An 18,950-nucleotide genomic window follows, 5' to 3' on the forward strand; every position below is an offset into this window, starting at 1 on the left:
GGGAGGGGAAAGGAATACTTTCCTTGCCTGCTTGCTACCTGCCACACTTCGATTGTTCAATACAGGAGCACTGGGACCTGCTCAGATGCCTGCAATACTCCTACTCCTCCCATAGTCCACCTGGCAAACTCCTCCTACTTTCTCAAGATACAAGTATCACCTCCTATGCAAAGTTTCTTCTGGCCTCCCCAAGTCAGTTACACACTCTCCTCTTCTTTTTTTTCTTTTTTAATCATCACCTGAGGATATTTTTCCATTGATTTTTAGAGAGAGTAGAAGAGAGAGGGAAAGACCGAAATATCTATGTGAGAGAACCACACCGTTTGGTTGCCTCCTACATGTGCCCCATCAGGGCCAGGGCAGGGGAGGAGCCTGCAACTGAGGTACATGACCTTGACCAGAATCAAACCTGGGACCCTTGAATCCGAGGCCGACACTCTATCCACTGAGCCAAACCAACTAGGGCCACTCTCCTCTTCTTTTCAACATTTTTTTCTACTTTATAAAGCCATCATCACCCCACTAACTGTTTACATCTGTCTACCACTCTCGACTGAAAGCGCCTCCATGACTAGGACTGTTTCTAATATACTCTATATCCTCAGACCCTAACACATAGTACCCACTCAATAAAGGTCTTGGTTCCTGACTATATTAAAAATAGCACCCCCACCCCACCTCTTAGTTGCCCTGATATATTCCTTATTATATTTTCCCTGGTTCTTAAGTTAGTTGAAGGCTTTGTGTGACCCCACTAAACTGTAAAATCCTGGAGAACGGTGCTGACTCACGACTACATACTCCTCACAGTTTAGTCTAGCAGCGAGTAAGCCTCAGTAAATGTTTTTATCCAGAATTGGTCTTACTTTCCCAGTATTGTGTGGTGGCTTCCCACACAATAAACCACAATTTTATCAGGCCCACGCCCTGTTACCATTATCATAGCAATCCCCATTGACCCATCAGGAGGCCAAATGAACAAGAAGATCCAGGACTGAGTTAGCCCGACCTAAGTTTTTAGACCCTTGTCACCACAGGCAAAACATCCTAGATATGCCCCCAGAGACTCCTGACCCAATTAAGACTCCTTTTTACAAGGCCCAGTCATGAAGAGTGAGACATCCAGGTCTGGTGAGCAACTGTTTATTTAAGAAAGTCTCCCTTAAGCTCCTTTTGCTGTGATGTTGTTGTTTTTAATATTTTTTATTGATTTTGAGAGAGAGAGAAGGAAGAGGGGGAGAGAGAAACATTGATGTGAGAGAGAAACATCCATCGCTGTTTCCTTCACACCCCGTACTGGGGATTGAGCCTAAAACCTGGGCATGTGCCCTGACCAGGAATCAAACCAGTAACCTTTTGGTGCACAGGACAACACCCAACCAACTGAGCCACACCAGCCAGGACTATTATTCTTAACTCAAGAGAGAAGGTGAGATACTGTTTTAAATTATTCCACCTTGGTACATCTATCAGCTATTACCACAACTGATGTTTCTACTTGAATTTTCTGTTTTACATGATCACATTTGAGCTTCACAACAACTCTGAAAGGTAGTAATCACCACACCCACTTTATAGATGAGGTAACTGAAGGTCCTAGAAGTTAAGTGATTTGCCCATGGTTATACAATTCATAACCAAAGCAGTATAGCATAGTGGAATATATAGGGCTTGGACATCAGAAACATCCATGTTCCAATGCTAGCTCTACCATTTTCTAGCTGTACAACCTTAGGGTTGTTGCGAAGATGAATAAAATAACATATATGAAAATACCTAAATATGTAGATATACAAATTTAAATAAGAAATCTGAAAGTCATAGAATAAATTGCTATTGGGAGCACAAATTCAAGAAGACGCCTCTAAACCATATGAGATACAAGATAATAGATTAGAATCCCAAGGTATATAGAGTTTCCTAGAAAAGCAACATAGGGTAGTAAGAAGAATATTGGAATCACTTAGTATGTGACCTCAGATAAATCATTTAACCTGTTTGAACCTCAGTTTCTCACATATAAAAGAAAGCAATTCAATGTGAAAAATGATGAAATACAAGGAATTATTTTATAACTATTGTGTAATTGATACTAAGTAAAAAACACCAATATTTGCCTGGCTGATGTGTCTCAGTAGTTGAGTGTTGACCTGTAAACCAGGAGGTCACAGTTTAATTCCCCGGGGCAGGACACATCCCTGGGTTTCAGGCTTGATTCCCAGTGTGGGGTGTGCAAGAGGCAGCCGATCAATGATTCTCTCTTATCATTGATGTTCCTATCTGACTCCCTCTTCCTTCCTCTCTGAAATCAATAAAAAATGTTTTTAAGAAATAAAAATATGGATAGGTGGGTGGGAAGAGATCAACCAATAAACTTGTATATATATATATGCATAACCAGTAGACACAGACAGTAGGGTGGTGAGGGCCTAGGGGAGGGGGAAAGGGAGCGGGTTGGAAGAGATCAAGGGGGTGGGGTGGGGGGGAAGAGGACCTATGTAATACTTTCAACAATAGAGACTTTTTAAAAATAAAAATAAAAACTTAACATGTGGTGGGGGATGGCAATGATGGTCCAAACTCCCCAAAATGCCTAGAACTTCTGGGTCTGAATTTTTGAAATGACACACCAATGACAGTTTGAGAATGCGTGTCCCAGATATCATCAAAGCACTGGGTCATATCCCAAATCTATTTTAGGAAAGTAAAATGTAGCTGATGGAAGATATGTTATGATCTAATTCATTGTGACAAGAATGAGTTTCATGGAACAGACAAAAAGGGCCACTTAATGTCTCTCAGTCTCTACACCTCCTATTCCTCATGGGTACATTGGAGATAATAATATCTACTTGTAGGGATTGTGTAAGGATTAGAAATCATGCATAAATGTCCTATCAAAGAACCTAGCCTGGAATAGATAGAACAGTGGTAGCTATAAGGATATCATTCTTCAACATCACTTCACCATTTAACCCTCTACCCCTCAGATAACCCTCCAATTACTAAGTCAGTTTTATAGATATATTGGCTATAAGAAAGGAGTGCCTTGAACACCTGACACACATATCCCTGTCATCAGAAAAGTAGTGTTCTCTAGGTAAACAAAGTCATGTCTGATTGCTTAAATCTGGATATTGATAACCAACAATTGCTGCTTTTATATACATTATTTCATTTAATCCTCACAAAAATCCTATAGGGATTGTTGTTAATTTCATTTTACAGAGGAGGGATTTGTTCAAATTCATGGTGACAAGACTAGGAATTATACACAGGTTTTCTGACTCAAATGTGCTTTTCACTAGGGTATGTGGTTGGTGTCCCACAGACATTGATCACCCCCAAGAAGACTTGATAAAAGCAGAAGATGAAGCTGTGGATTTATCATAACCCTTAACCCAGGATGATCCTGAAGAGAACTTAGAGCAGCGGTTCTCAACCTGTGGGGGTCGAACGACCCTTTTGTAGGGGTCGCCTAAGACCATCGGAAAACACATATATAACTACGTATTGTTTTTGTGATTAATCACTATGCTTTAATTATGTTCAATTTGTAACAATGAAATTGGGGGTCACCACAACATGAGGAACTGTATTAAAGGGTCACAGCATTAGGAAGGTTGAGAACCACTGCCTTAGAGCATGAACAGGTTTTTCATTAGCCTATCATTCCATCTTTCTATCCTATTCTATACTCCCACGCCCCCTCCCTAACTCACCCTAAGGAGAAACCACAGCTGGTTTTTTTTTATTTCTTTATTATCCAACTTTTGGAGATGACTGTCACATCAGTTCTTCATAAACACTGCACATCTGTGATGTCATCATTTACAAATGCAGAATGATTGATTGAAACTATGAGGGGAAAACCAACTATGAGGAGCTCTCTGAATATACAAAGAACCAATTTATTTGCATGGGGCTGAGAAAGGCCTTCCATATAAATGGTGCTAAGCTACCAAAAAAAATTATACTACAATTGTAATGGTAATCTGGAGCTCATGCTTTCAAGCTGCTGGTTTCATAAATATAGCCCACTATTGTTCATGTTTGCCCAGGGCAGAAAGAATATGTGAGGCTGCACAATAATAACAATTGTGCTATACAAATAACTGTACCCGTGCCAAGGACTGAAAAGAACAAGCAAGAAGAGATTTTTAAATGCCACATGCACTCAGAGTGTGATAGGATAGTTCAAAATTGTTGTTGTTGCTAATTTTTCAGGACATTGGGGTGTCCTGGAAAGAGCCTGAATTTAGGACTTGGAAGGCCCAACTTGATCTAATGTTGACTCTGCAACTTCCTAGTTTTGTAACCTTGGACAAATCAATGAACTATACCAAGCCATGGTTTCCCCCTGTAAGCTGAAGCTAATAATAGCACCTTCCTGATAGTGCTATTACGATGATTAAATGAGGTTTCATATAAAAGAAGTTAGCCAGACACCTGGCATACAGCAGACACTATATTAGTTTTAGCTCCTTTTTCTTCCTCCTGAAGAATATTTAGGGTTTAAGAAGCTAGAAACAGCCCAGCCAGTGTGGCTCAATGGTTTGAGTGTCAACCTATGAACCAGGAGATCACAGTTCAATTTCAGTCAGGGCACATGCCTGGGTTGTGGGCTTGATCCTTAGTAGGGGCATGTAGAAGACAGCCAATCAATGTTTCTCTCTCATCGTTGATGTTTCTATCTCTCTCTCTCTGTCCTTTTGTAAAATCAATAAAAATATATTTTTTTAAAAAAAGAAGCTAGAAACAAAATATAAATCATTTAAAGTGCTTCAGTGGTTTTTCCAAAGTCTATCTTAATGATTTTTTGGATAAAATTTATTCATCCATTAGTAATATTTATTGAGTACTATAGAGTAATGGAGATTATTACATTTATGACCCCAAAGTTCCATTGCCTTCTAGTAAACAAGCAAATGCAATTTTACACTTGCCCTACTTACTTCCTTTTTCTTTTCTTCTCTTTTCTTTTGCTTTCCCTATGAAGGGTCCTGGCAGCTATAAGAAGCCAAAAAAGAAAAAAAAAGAAAAAAGAAGAAAGAAAGAAAGAAAGAAAGAAAGAAAGAAAGAAAGAAAGAAAGAAAGAAAGAAAGAAGAAAGAAAGACAAGAAACCTACCGTGAGAAAGAAAATATTTGCACTCAAGGCTGCAGGTCCTTTCATCTGGAGATTTCAAAGCATTGTCTCCATCACTAATTACTAGTCCTGCTTAACATGTGGGAATCCTGAGACACCATCAAATTAAGAAGCTTGCCCTAAATCACAAGGCAAGTCAGCAGGATGGGCTACAGACAGAACAAAGCTGTCCTGTTTGCCAGCCTTGGGCTCCAAAGTAGGGCACATAAGAGTAAACAGAGTCTTAAAGCAATGAGAAGGAAAAGTTTGGGGAATTCTGATTCTGAACATTTGAATCACTTTAGTGACAGGAGCATGGGCTTTGGGTCAAATTTGACTTTAAATCTCAGTTCAGTCCTTCTGACTGCATAACCTCAGTTAAATTACAAATTACATCTTAGTTTCCTATTCTGTAAAATGGAGAGATCCTTACTTCTAACAGTTTGAGGAAAGTTAAATGATGCAACTTTTGTGAGAGAGCCTAGCACAGTGTCCTACAGTTAGCAGGTTCACATAGTTAGAGAAAACTAAGACAATCCCCATATAGACATAATGACAAATAGACAACTCTTTCAGTGAAATATTTTTGAAGCCATAATCACAGTTGTGTCTCAGTTTAAAATGATGACTGTGTCTTGAACATCTCATAACACAAATAGAGGGTGCCTTGTTCAGGCCTTCATTGCTTTTCTTCCTGATACTGTGCTTTCTTTCATAGCCCAAATCCAACCTACTGTCAAGTTTGTTGGCTCACCCTCCAATATATGTTTGAAATTCCAGTTACAGGTTCAATTCTAGGTTGCAGGTTCAATCCCCAGTCCAGGTGCATATAGGAGGCAACCGATTGATGTTTCTCTCTCACATCAATGTCTCTCTCTCTCTCTCTCTCTCTCTCTCTCTCTCTCTCTCTCTCTCTCTCTCCCTCTCTCTCTCACCAATGAAAATATATCCTCAGGTGAAGATTAAAAAATACAGGGAAGAAAAATAGATGAGAGTATATGAGAAGGGGGAAGGGTTGAGATTTTAAGGGTGGCCAGGAAAGTTCCCGTGGATAAGGAAATACTTGAGAAAAGATTTCAAGTAAGTAAGAGAGTGACAAAGAGTATATATATGGTGAGGAGAAATCAAGGCAAAAGGAACAGCAGATGTCAGGCAGGGCTGTGCCTGGTAGATTTGAGAAACATCAAGGAAGTAAGAAAGGTTATAGTATCCCATATCAAGCAGAGTCTTGTAAGCCATTGTAAAGACTTTGCTTTTTACTCTGAATGAGATGAAAGGAATTTTGAGCAGAGGAAGAAAATGGTATAAGGTTGGGTTTAAAAAAGATTATTTGGACTATTGTGGGAAATATAGATCATAGGTAAACAAGGGCAGAAATCAGTAAAACAAATATGAGATTGTAGCAATAATCCAGTTATGCTGATGGCTTGGGGTAGGGTGTTAGTATTGGAGGGGGGAGAGGGAAAAGTGGTAAGAAGAGATCAGATATGTATATATTTTGAAGATAGGGCTTACTGGATTTGCTGAAGGATTAACTGTGAGGAATGAGAGGAAGAAAGGAGTCAAGGATGATGCCAGGGTTTTGTCTGAGCAACTGGAGTGATGGAGTTGCCTTTAACTGAAAAAGGAAGATTGTGGAAGAAATTAGTTTGGGGAGAGCATCAGGAATTTGGTCTTGGGCTAAGTTTGAGATATCTTTTAGACAACCAAGTTGAAATGTCAAAGAAGCAGTTAAAATAAGAGTCTGAAGTTCAGGGGAAAGGTCTGAGTTGGAGATATAAATTTGGGGGCATTTAAAGCTAGGAGGCTGGGTGAGAGCATCTGTACAGTGAATGTCAATAGGTCCAAGAAGTTCAACTCCTGAGCTCTGGGCCATTCTATGTTAGAGATGTGGGAAATGGACAACTAGCAAAGGAGAATGGGAAGGAGCAACGGTGAGTTTAGAGTAAAACCAGGAGAGTATGGTGTCTGTCTGGGAGCCAAATGAAGAACATTGTTTTAGGAAGGAATGCAGAAGGAATGAGTGAGCAACTATATCTAATATGATCATAGGGTTAGTTAGATGAGGACTAAGAACTGATTCCAGATTTATCAATATGGAGATCATTGATGGCCTTGGTAAGAACAATTTCAGCCTTAGCTGGTTTTGCTCAGTGGATAGAGCATTGGCCTGCAGACTGAAGGGTCCTGGGTTTGATTCCGGTCAAGGGCACATGCCCAGGTTTCAGGCTCGATCCCCAGTAGGGGGTGTGCAGGAGGCAGGTGATCAATGATTCTCTCTCATGACTGATGTTTCTATATCTCTCTCCTTCTCCCTTCCTCTCTCAAATCAACAACAAAATTTTTTTTTTTAAAAAAAAAGAACAGTTTCAGTTAAGGAAGGGTTAGCTAAAACCTGATTAAAGAGATTTAAAGGAAAGGATTTAGAGTCAAGGAATATAGGTCATTCTTTAGAGGTGTTTAGCTGAAATGAAAAGCAGAGAAACAATGTGGTAGGTAAAGGGAATAAGGAGTCAAGAAAGGTTTCTTTCTTTCTTTCTTTCTTTTTTTTTTAAGGTGAGAGATACCAAAGCATATTTTTAAGCTGATGGCATTTCAAGCTGCAGGCCAGAGAGACAATTGCTGGAACATAGGGAAAAGGATTGGCTTTCAGAGTATCAAAGAGAGGGCTAAGTATGCAGGCATAGATGCAGGTGGGTGGGTTATCTGCTGAGAGAGAAAAGAAAAAGTATGAAGTAATCATTTAGGGAAAGTTTATGGACTTTTGAAATAAAATAATTAGTAGAGAGCACTAAAGGCCCCACTTGAGGTTAATGGTGATAAATTTGAAGAGGACAGTTGACATTCTTGTGGGTTTTTTTCATCCACTTTTTCAAAGGAGGACAATTAGATTGTCCAGAGTAGGGGTTTTATGAGGCAAAAGAACAAAGCAAGTGGAAGAAAGAGAGAAGAGGACATGTCAAAGGAATCATTATAAAATTGAACCTTAGGCCCAGCCGGTGTTGCTCAGTGGTTGATAGTTGACCCATGAACCAAGAGGTTACTGGTTCCATTCCCAGTCAGAGCACATGCCCAGGTTGTGGGCTCGATCCTTGGTAGGGTACAATGATCAATGATGTTTCTCTTTCACCAATGTTTCTATCTCTCTATCTCTCTCCCTCCTTCTCTCTCTAAAAATCAATTTAAAACATTTTTAAAAATTGAACCTTAGAATGTAAGTGGGTAAGTAGAGAAGTGAGGACATGAGATGAAGAGGTGTTGGGTTCAATGGCTTGTAGGACCCAGGGGGTATCAGAGAACTATTGGAGTTGGGATGTTGGAAGAAGTGAGCTGGAAAGACAGGAGAGGTAGAAAGATAAGATAGATTATTGATAGATTCTTAATAAATGGAAACACTTCTAAAATAATTAGCATTGAGACCCAGCTCATGACCTCAAAGTGCTCACTATTCAGTGGGGAAGACAAGGAAGAAGTGAATGCTGAAGGTAAGTGCAGGCAATGACTGAGGGAGCCAAAAAAAGCTCTCAGGTAAAGGTGAGGATTAGGCCAAGGAAAGCATCCAAAGAACATGGCGTTTTAGATGAACCTCAAAATGGAGCAAGGGCAGAGCATAATAACAGTTAAACCATTGCAGGGGCAGCTAGAGCATGAAATGGGAGCTACAGCAGGACTTGAAACTAGAGAGTGGGATGGGGCCAGGTTAGGAGGTCTTTGAGATGCCAGGCTAATGCCTGAGCATTTTTCTGTGGGTAGCGATGAAGTCAGGGGCCCTTCTATGTAAATTGAGCCCGCTTATTAGCACAATATGAAGTCATGTTGGCTTCTAAATTTTGATCAGTGTAAAGTTACTTTTTTCTCCATTATGTACTTAGGTCATATTTAGAGTTTTTACATTTCAGTAGGATTTTCTGTTTGTCCTTTTTTAAAAATATGTTTTTATTAATTTAAGAGAGAGAGGAAGGGAAAAGGGATAGTGTAATAGAAACATCAATGAGATAGAAACAATGATCGACTGCCTCCTGCACACCCCTCACTGGCGATACAGCCTGAACCCAGGCATGTGCCCTAACCGGGAATCGAACTGGTGACTTCTTGGTTCACAAGTCGATGCTCAACCCACACCAGCCGGGCTCTGTTTGTCCTTTTAAGATGCCTCCATTCTAGTGCACTGGTACTGTTAACTTTTCCAAATCATGTATTTGCATGTGCCCATTCACTTTCTTTCCAATGGCCTTCAAATCCATCCCTCAGTATTGGTAGGAAAGTCTCATTATTTCCAGAAAGGGGTGGGAAATAGGTTGAATGTAATCATAACTATGCTGTCCAGAGCATTAGGACAAGTTGAAGTGGGTAAGAGTTGAAGGTGAAATAGTTACATTCCTCCAGGGTATGGAAGACTCAAGGGCACAGTCTGACAACGGAGGTGTCACAATTTTTCTAGAAACTCAGTCACTAACAATGATGGGGTCAATCTCTTTGCAAGCTATATTTATGATGTTATTTGAAAATATCATAACCTCTGTCTTCACAGACTAACCAGATGAGTGCTGAAACCATTATCTTCTCTACTATGTCATTGTGGCTTTGGCCAAGCCCCTTCTCTCCTCTGGGCCCAAGGTCTTGTCTATAAAATGAGGGCTGGACTCATCCTTCTTTGGGGCTCCTTCCAATCTGACATGCTTTACTTTTTCTGCTATCATTTATTCTTTTGTTGTTGTTGTTGTTAATCCTCACCTGAGGATATTTTTCCATTGATTTTTAGAGAGAGAGGAAGAGAGAGGGAAAGACAGAAAGAAATATTGATGTGAGAAAAACACAGGGCCAGGGAGGAGCCTGCAGCTGGAATTCAACCCGGGACCCTTTGGTCTACAGGCTGATGCTCTATCCACTGAGCCAAACTGGCTAGGGCTGTTATCATTTATTCTTTATTAAGCTTATAACATGTGCCAGGCCTTCCTCCAAGCAGGAGACCCTCTCTCTCACCCCTTCTTTCCTTTTCCCAAACTCCTGCTCTGAATTATGTTGGGTTTTTTTTTGTTTAAACATTTGAAAAAAGTGTTAGAAAGTTTATTTCATACAATACATGTGAAAGAAAATCATATAAAAGGTTTTGTTTTGTTCCAGCAGCTGAAACAATAAAACCACCAGAATGACATGCAGCATTTTGTACTGCCCTCAAGTGGTGGCCCAAATGTCTCTTCCTGGTTGCAGTTTAGGGAATAAAATGTGTTTTCAGAACAGTTCATGGTGTCTAAAAGCAGGAGAATCTTAGAGGGCCCAAGTCAAGGGTGTTTGATCTAATCTTCCTTCTAAAAAGGAGGGGCTGAAGCATATCATTGTTAATATCTACAGATTACAAACTTGCTTTAGTTTCTCTTACCTTTAAGGAGCTAGTATTTTGTAACCCTGGCTCTTTCCAGTCTTATTTCTCTGCTCTCCTTCATAGTCAAACTGCTCCAAAGTTATCTACATACTGTTTCTGTTCCTCATCTCCAATTTTTTTTATGTCTTATTTTAAAATAACTTCAAACTTCCAGAAGATTTGCAAGAGTATTATAAAGAATTCCCATATACTCTTCATCCAGATGTACCAGAAGTTAACATTTTGTCCCAATCTCTATACACACATATATATATGGTATCCCCCAAATTTTTACACATTTTGAGTAATTATTAATTCCAATGGGTTAAAGTTGGAGAAAAAAAAAAGAAACATCAACTGAGCTATCACAAAAAAGTACATATACATTTTGAGGGGACATCCTATATATAGATATGATGATCAAATTTTGGAGGACACCTTGCCACAGTATGATGATCCAATTCAGGATATTTAATACTTATATAAGAGTTACACCTAGTTCATATTCAAAGGTCACTAATTGGCCTGATAATGTCCTATATAGCAGTTTCCCTTCTGATACAAGGTCTGACCCAGTGCCTGATCGCTAATCATGCTTTGCATTTAACTGTCATGCCTCTTTAGTCTCCTTGAATCTAGAACAGTTAGTTCCCTAGTCTTTCATTGTTATTTGTGATATTGACATTTTTGAAAAGTACAGGCCAGTGTTTTATAAAATTTTCCTCTATTTGGTCTTGTCTCGTCTTTTCTTATAATTGGATTTGGGGGGTGGAGGGTAGGGCGCTATGGGATATTGTGTCCTCAGTACATCAGATGAGGAGATACATGGTGTCACTTGATCTCATTATTGATGGTGTTCACTTAGATCAGTTGGTTAAGGTGGTATCTGCCAGGTTTCTTCACTGTAAAGTTAGCATTTTTTCCCTGTGTAAATAATGAGTAATCTGTGGAGAGGTACTTTGAGACTGTGTAAATGTCCTGGTCCTCTTCAAAAGTTTCACCCAAAGTTTCCAATATTCGTTGAAAATTAATTCTTACCTGAATCAATTACTATGATGACTGCAAAATGGTGATTTTATGACTCTATTATTCCATCTACATTTCCAGTTGGCATTCTACTGTAAAATCTTTCCCTTCTTTCTTATTTACTTACTAGAGGCCCGGTGCATGAAATTTCGTGCATGGGGGTGGGGTCTCTCAGGCTGGCCTGCACCCTCTCACAGCCCGGGACCTCTCAGGAAATGTCTGCCAGCCGGTCAGACATCCCTCTTGCAGTCCGGGACCCCTTGCTCCTTACTGCCCACCTTGCGGCGGAGGTGAGAGGGGCTCCTGCCACTGCTGCTGCACTTGCCAGCTGTGAGCCTGGCTTCTGACTGAGCAGCGCTCCCCCTGTGGGAGCGCACTGATCACGAGGGGGCAGCTCCAGTGTTGAACGTCTGCCCTCTGGTGGTCAGTGTGCATCATAGTGATCGGTCGTTCTGCTGTTCAGTCGATTTGCAAATTAGGGTTTTATTATATAGGACTAGAGGTCCAATACACGAAATTTATGCAAGAGGCTCAGCCCTCGCAGCTGCGGCAACTGTTTCAGCCCTCACAGCCCTGGCTTCGTCCAGGTTATCCAAAAGGATAACTGGAAGGTTGTTCAGCTGTCTGGTCTAATTAGCATATTACGCTTTTATTATTATAGATATACTTATCATCATCAGTATAGACTTGTGGATTCTTATTTAATAGTTTATAATTCATTCCTATCATTATTCATTTAAATGTGCAGCTTGTCCCATATTTGGCCAGTGAGAGCCCCCTCAAGCTGGCTCTGGTATCCTTTTGAATATGTCCAGTATTTTTATTTATTTATTTATTTATTTATTCATTTATTCACTTATTTTAAGCACTTTCTTGCTTTCCGGGTTAATATGATGTTCCAGGCTCATCACTGTACTTTCTCTGCCTCCCTTGGAAATCATCTGTCTCTCCAGAGAGCTCCCATTTTAATGGGGAATAGTATTTAGAAACCAAGATCTGGGCACCAGATTGCTCATTGCTACTGGGGTGTAATTATTTCTAGGCCCTTTAAGTAAACAGAGCTCAGGGGGCGGGGGGAATGGCAACTTTATCTAGTTCAACTATTCTTAATCATGAATTCACTACTGACTCTTCTAATTCCAATTCAACACCACAGGGTTCTTTCTCCTGTTCCTTATTTGCATGCCCCTATTCCCAGAGTGAGAACTGTGGTTCTCAACACCATCAAAGTCTTTTTGCATTTGCTCAATGTTATGATACACACAGAATAATTTCAGAATTGCTATATCCATTCCACTACCAAAAACAATCTACTAAATAGGATTCAAGATTTGTTTGCAGTTTTGTTTTTGTTTTTTTGCTAATGGTATATATTCAAAATACTGTGTTCTAAAGTGGTTTTTTTAAACCTTCAGAGTGGTAATATTATTTAAATTTAGTTAGGTTTATTGGTTTCTGTTTATATTTAGCTTTAGGATCCCTCTCATTCTTGTTGATTCAATTTTATTTTTAAATATGTAAAAGCTAGTATTGTCACCCTAGCTGGTTTGGCTCAGTAGACAGAGCGTCAGCCTGGGGACTGAAGGGTCCCAGGTTTGATTCTGGTCAAGGGCACGTACCTGGATTGCAGGGTCACTCCCTAGTAGGGGGCATGCAGGAGGCAGCCAATCAATGATTCTCTCTCAGCATTGATGTTTCTATCTCTCTCTCCTCCCTTCTTCTCTGAAATCAATAAAAATATATTTTTTAAAAAGCTAGCATTGTCCAAAAGTCAAGTCCATACAAAACACATATAAAATGCTTCACAAATCTGTGTGCCGTCTATGTGTAGGAGTCATGCCAAATTTCTCTGTATTGTTTAGTATATTGGCTGTAAAAGCAAGAACACCTCCAATTCATTCTTCAATCTATGATGTGCTTACTTAGTGCCCTTATTTCACCCAAACTGCTCTTGCCAATATCATTGGTGACCAATATTTTTCTATCCTTATCTTATTTGACCTTTCGACACTCAGCTGACCTCTCCAATTTTCCTGAAACACTCCCTCTTCTGGTTTTACTCTCTCTTCACAGGCCTCTCCTCGTTCTCCGTGTCTATTCAACCGTCATAAAACATGCTGCTCCTCAGAACTCTTCTTGGTTCCTTTCTTTCTCTCTGTATACTCTCTCCCTGGATGATCTCAGCTATTTCCATTCTCCAAATGCTGATTTGCTAGTAACTTCTAAATTCATATCTTCATCCCTGACCTCTCTTCTGGTCTCCAAACATATAACCAACTGCCTAATTGACATCTACTTGGATATCTCATTGACATCTTAAACTTAACATGTCTCAAATAGAACTAATTTCCCTGTCAAACCTGCTTCCCGCAGGCTCCTCCCTTTCAGGAAATGCCACTGTTATCCACCTGGCAGCTCTGGCCAGAAACCTACGAGTCCTTCTAGGTTCCTCTATTTTCCTCCTCCACAGTGTCCAATCCATCCACAAAATATGAAAATTTTTCCTCCGAAAATATGCCAAATTAGTTCATTTCTCTCTTTTTCCACTACCACTACCTCACTCATCATCTCTCATCCAGACTATTCATCAGCCTCATAACTGGACTCCCTTTTATCCCACACACATTCATTCTCCATACAGTAGTCATAATGACCTTTTCAAAAACTAAGTAATCATGTAAACTTACATTTATTGGGTGTTTATTATATGTCAGAACTGCTATAAGCACTTTATATATGTTTAATCTTCACAACTCCATGAGGTAATACCCAATTTCACTTCAATTTTATAGAAAAGAAAGCTGGGGCACAGTGAGATTAAGTACTTTGCCCGAGGACACTCAGCTGGCAAATGGTAGAACTTAAGTTTGCACCCAGACTGACTCTATACCTTCAAGCTTATCTACCACATTATGCTGGATCATGTTACTACTACCCAGCCTCAAATACTCTCATGGCTTCTCTCTGCACAGGGACTGCATTTCCTACTCCATGCCAGGCCTGCGGGGTTCCTTGACTGCCTCCTGCTTACCCTCCTTACTCCTGTCCTGCTGCTCCCCTTTCCTCCAGCCACCTGGTTTGTTTTGTTTTTGTTTTCCAACTTCCTTTCCTGTCATCAGGCATTACACATCCTTAAATACTCTTCCCCCTGGCTCTTTCTCATTCTTTAGGGCTCACTTAACTTATCTGTTCTGAGAGAACTTCACTCACCTTGCTGTTTCATAAGCTCCCTTCCTGGTATGCTCTATCTCAGACCCATAGTTATTTTTCTTCTTAGCCTTTAAAACAATTTGTAATTATTTATTTTTTTAATTTACCTGTTTTGTCTCTCTCCCCCATTAAGATTAAGAGCTGTGAAGGCAGAGGCTGTCTCTTAGTCACTTTTGTGTTTGTTTATGTATTTATTCATTCATTTATTTAATTAAATCTTTATTGTTGAAAGTATTATATATGTCCCCCTTTTGCCCCAAATGAACCCCTTTTTAGTCACTTTTGTATATTCAGAGCTAACACAGTGCCTAATACATAGAAAGAACTCTAGAAATATTTGTTGAATAAACATATATTATCTTTTTCTACTTCATAGCTTCTGTTTATTCATAATTTCTGCTTCCTCGTCACTTTGGTTTGTCATAGCTCAGACTCTTATCTCCTCCCACACATACCCCTACTCAACTTCACAGCCTTTCACTTTACATCCTTTTAGTCATAGTTTTTATTGCTACTAATTGCCTCTATTACCTCATGTTTCCTGACTCAAATTCCTGAGAGAGAAATATTGATTTGTCCAACTCATTTTTTAGGAGCCAGGCCACATTTGTGGGTCATTGGCAAGCTCACAGGTTTCTTGTCTTGGGTCAGATTCCCAGTCCTGGTCCAAATAGCTGTGTGGGGCAGGGTGTGGGTAGGGGTGGTGTGTCTGCACAGTGCTGCCTTTTCACGGGGCTGAGGATTTAGCAGGCACAGTAATTGATATTTGAGTACAAGTTGCTGCTGCAGCAGCAAATAATCAGGCCTCACTGAATGTGGGGTCCCCAACATTTGCTCTCTAGGGGCAGGTCTCAGGTTATCTTGAGTCCTGTTTACTTTCCTCTGAGGAGATGAGCAGACACAAATTGAAAACCCTCATATTTACACAGCATTTCTAAAACTGTAAAAAGAGTGTTTGTATCCATCTGCATTTGTATCTCCAGCAACATTGTGAGGCAAAGAATATAGTCTCCATTTTACAAATAAGGAAACTGAGGCCCAGGGAGGTCACGTGCATTGCCCAAGGTCCCACACACACTAAAGAAGATCCAGCACTAAATCCTAGGTCTCTATACTCCCATGCCTGGGCCCCTTTCACTGTATCCTACTGCCTCATTTCCTTTCTGAGACTGTCATCTGGGATTATAGCTCAAGGGATTTATTTGTAAAATCATTTCAATATCTATTGAAATGTTTTATTTTAATATATATTTTTTTATTTTTTACAGAGAGGAAGGGAGAGGGATAGAGAGTTAGAAACATCGATGAGACATCCCCCTCACTGGAACAGCTGACATCCCCATCACTAGAACAGCTGCTATCCCCGTCACTGGAACAGCTGTTGTAGTGCTCACTGGAACAGCTGCCATGCACCTCACTGGAACAGCTGCCATCCCCTGTTGGGGTCCTGCCCCAGCAGATCCAGCGGGTTCCAAAGGTGTGGACGAAGTCAGCAAAGAAGAAATGACACAGAGACAGGGTTCAGTTTATCAGCTGCCAAGCCAGGTTCTCTAGCCAGGTTCTCCAGCCAGGTTCTCCAGCCAGGTTCTGTCTCTATTCCCCTGTTACATGTGTATTTATACCAGTTGATTTTAATCCTATCCATTCTATTCCAGAGGTTAGGGCATTTGTTGTCTCCATTCCAAGGTCGCTACTCTATTGTTCTGTTAAGCTACAAGGAAGTAACTGAGGGAGATTATGCTAAATAAAGATTATGTAGCTTAAGTGTGATTGTTTGTAGTTAAAGTGATTAACTACCTGCCTGGCACTTAGTTAAGGGGTTTTACTGATTTATTCCCTTCCTTAGTCCATTTAATCCCTAACTCCAGGGAAAAATCCCTACCTGGGGAAACAACCTTTCTCGGAGAAGTGGCCTTGGTTAAAACACATAGCGCTAGGAAGGGGAGCAAACATATTAAGAACAGTATGCCATATATGCCAGGTCCCTTGAAACATATGCTGTGCAGATGTTTCTTCCCTACATTCACCTGAATTATGGCTACAAGCATTTTTAAATAATCTGGAAAAAAGAAAAATAAATTTTTTAAATAAAAAAACAACAACAACAAAAAAAAACATCGAGAGTGTGCCCGCAACCAAGGTACATGCCCTTGACCGGAATCGAACCTGGGACCCTTGAGTCCGCAGGCTGACGCTCTATCCACTGAGCCAAACCGGTTAGGGCTCCATTGAAATGTTTTAAAGGAGTTTGATGATGAAGCTTCCTATAAGTCAGCACTATATGGGTGGGCTCTGGGCTCCCAATACACTTAGCAAGTATTTAAGTCTTTTATGGAGCACTTACCATGTGCCAGGCACTCTGCTTTATGTATACTCTTTTTTCTTTTTAAAATATATTTTCATTGATTTCAGAGAGGAAGGGAAAGAGAGATAGAAACACCAATGATGAGAGAGAATCATTGATCAGCTGCCTCCTGCACACCCCCCATCATGAATGGAGCCCACAATCCAGGCATGTGACCCAACCAGAACTGAACCACAACCTCCTGGTTATAGATCAACGCCCAACCAGAGAGCCACACTGGCTGGGCTACATATACTCTTTCAATTCAACCTCACAGCATTCAGGTGAGGTAGATCTATAATAATAAAAGCATAATATGCTAATTAGACTAGACATCCTTCCAGATGACCTTCCGGATGAAGCCAGGGCAGCCGGGGTCCTGGGTGCCTACCGGCAGCCAGAGGGAAGCTGGTGCTGGCAGCTGGGGGAAGGAAGGCCTACTCTTGCACAAATTTCGTGCGGCGGGCCTCTAGTCTTATTATAATGTCCACTTTACAGATGAAGAACTGTAACTGAGATTGAAGAGATTAGATCACTGGACCAAAATCTGAGATCTGGCAGGGCTGGGATCCTAATTTAGAGCCAACTCCAAAACCCATTCTTCTTATATTATTATCTCCTTTCTCCTTATCAACTGTATCAAATTACTTAATTTAGGTGATCTTCTGTTTCCTTCTCAGCAAAATGGGGATAGTATTATTCTAATTCAGGAGGTTATGATAGGTTTATGAGAAGTTATGTAGTAGAAGAACCTATTCCAGTAAGCAAAGTAGGTACACACTGTCTTTCAGGTTAGCCTGACTCTAAAGCATTCATATCTGAGAAGAACCAGAATTATCAATCCCAGTTGCTTATGAAGAACAGGATCTCTTGTGAAACTACCCTGCTGGGCAAGTATTCCTGGTCTAAATTCCAAAGAGATAAAGCCTTGAGGGGGACCACAGTTATTCTCCAAGGAAGCAGGGCAATTCAGTGCACTTCAGAAATGAGAAAAGAACCTGCACTCAACCTACCCATAGGTAGCAGGATGGAAATCAGTACCTGATCAACGAAGAGATTTGAATCTGTGTCTGACAAGTTTAAGACTTTCTCCAAGGTTAGGGTATTTTACATGTAATCTTATTTAATCCTACCACAAGTTTAAAAGGTAGACCTTCTTATGACCTCCATTTCTCGGGCTCAAAGAGTTTAAGTGATGTGACTCAGGTCACATCTAATTTGAAGTAGAGAATGAACTGGAATTTAGTTTAGCTGGAGTGGGCAAACTTTTTGACTCGAGGGCCACAATGGGTTCTTAAACTGGACCAGAGGGCTGGAACAAAAGCATGGATGGAGTGTTTGTGTGAACTAATATAAATTCAAAGTAAACATCATTACATAAAAGGGTACGGTCTTTTTTTTTTTTTTTTAGTTTTATTCATTTCAAACTGGCTGGATCTGGCCCGCAGGCCGTAGTTTGCCCACGGCTGGTTTAGCACCATTGCGCCAAGCTTTCAGCTGTGTGTAGCCTGGTGAGTCTACTAGCAAGTTACTAGCCCTGCAACTTTAGGACTCTTTGGATGGAAACTGACTTCCAGGTTAAACATAACCCTGACATCATGCCCATTCATTACTCTGGGGGGGAGAGTGGGGGGGAGTGGTAATCAATTCTATGGAAATCAGCACAATTTAGGAAAAATGCTAACTAGAATGGTAGCTGTCCATGTAGCAATACAGATAAATACCAACATCTGAATAAAGGATGTAATATCATGTGAGGAATGCAAAAGGGAGAATAATAACTTTGTACAGCATTTTATGATTCACAAGGGATATTAATATCTAAGGCCCAATTTGCTTTTCACATCAGCCCTTTGTGTAGGCATTATTGACATTTCACAGA

This window comes from Myotis myotis, unplaced genomic scaffold (genome assembly GCF_014108235.1).
Source record: "Myotis myotis isolate mMyoMyo1 unplaced genomic scaffold, mMyoMyo1.p scaffold_m19_p_2, whole genome shotgun sequence".
Taxonomy (NCBI): domain Eukaryota; kingdom Metazoa; phylum Chordata; class Mammalia; order Chiroptera; family Vespertilionidae; genus Myotis; species Myotis myotis.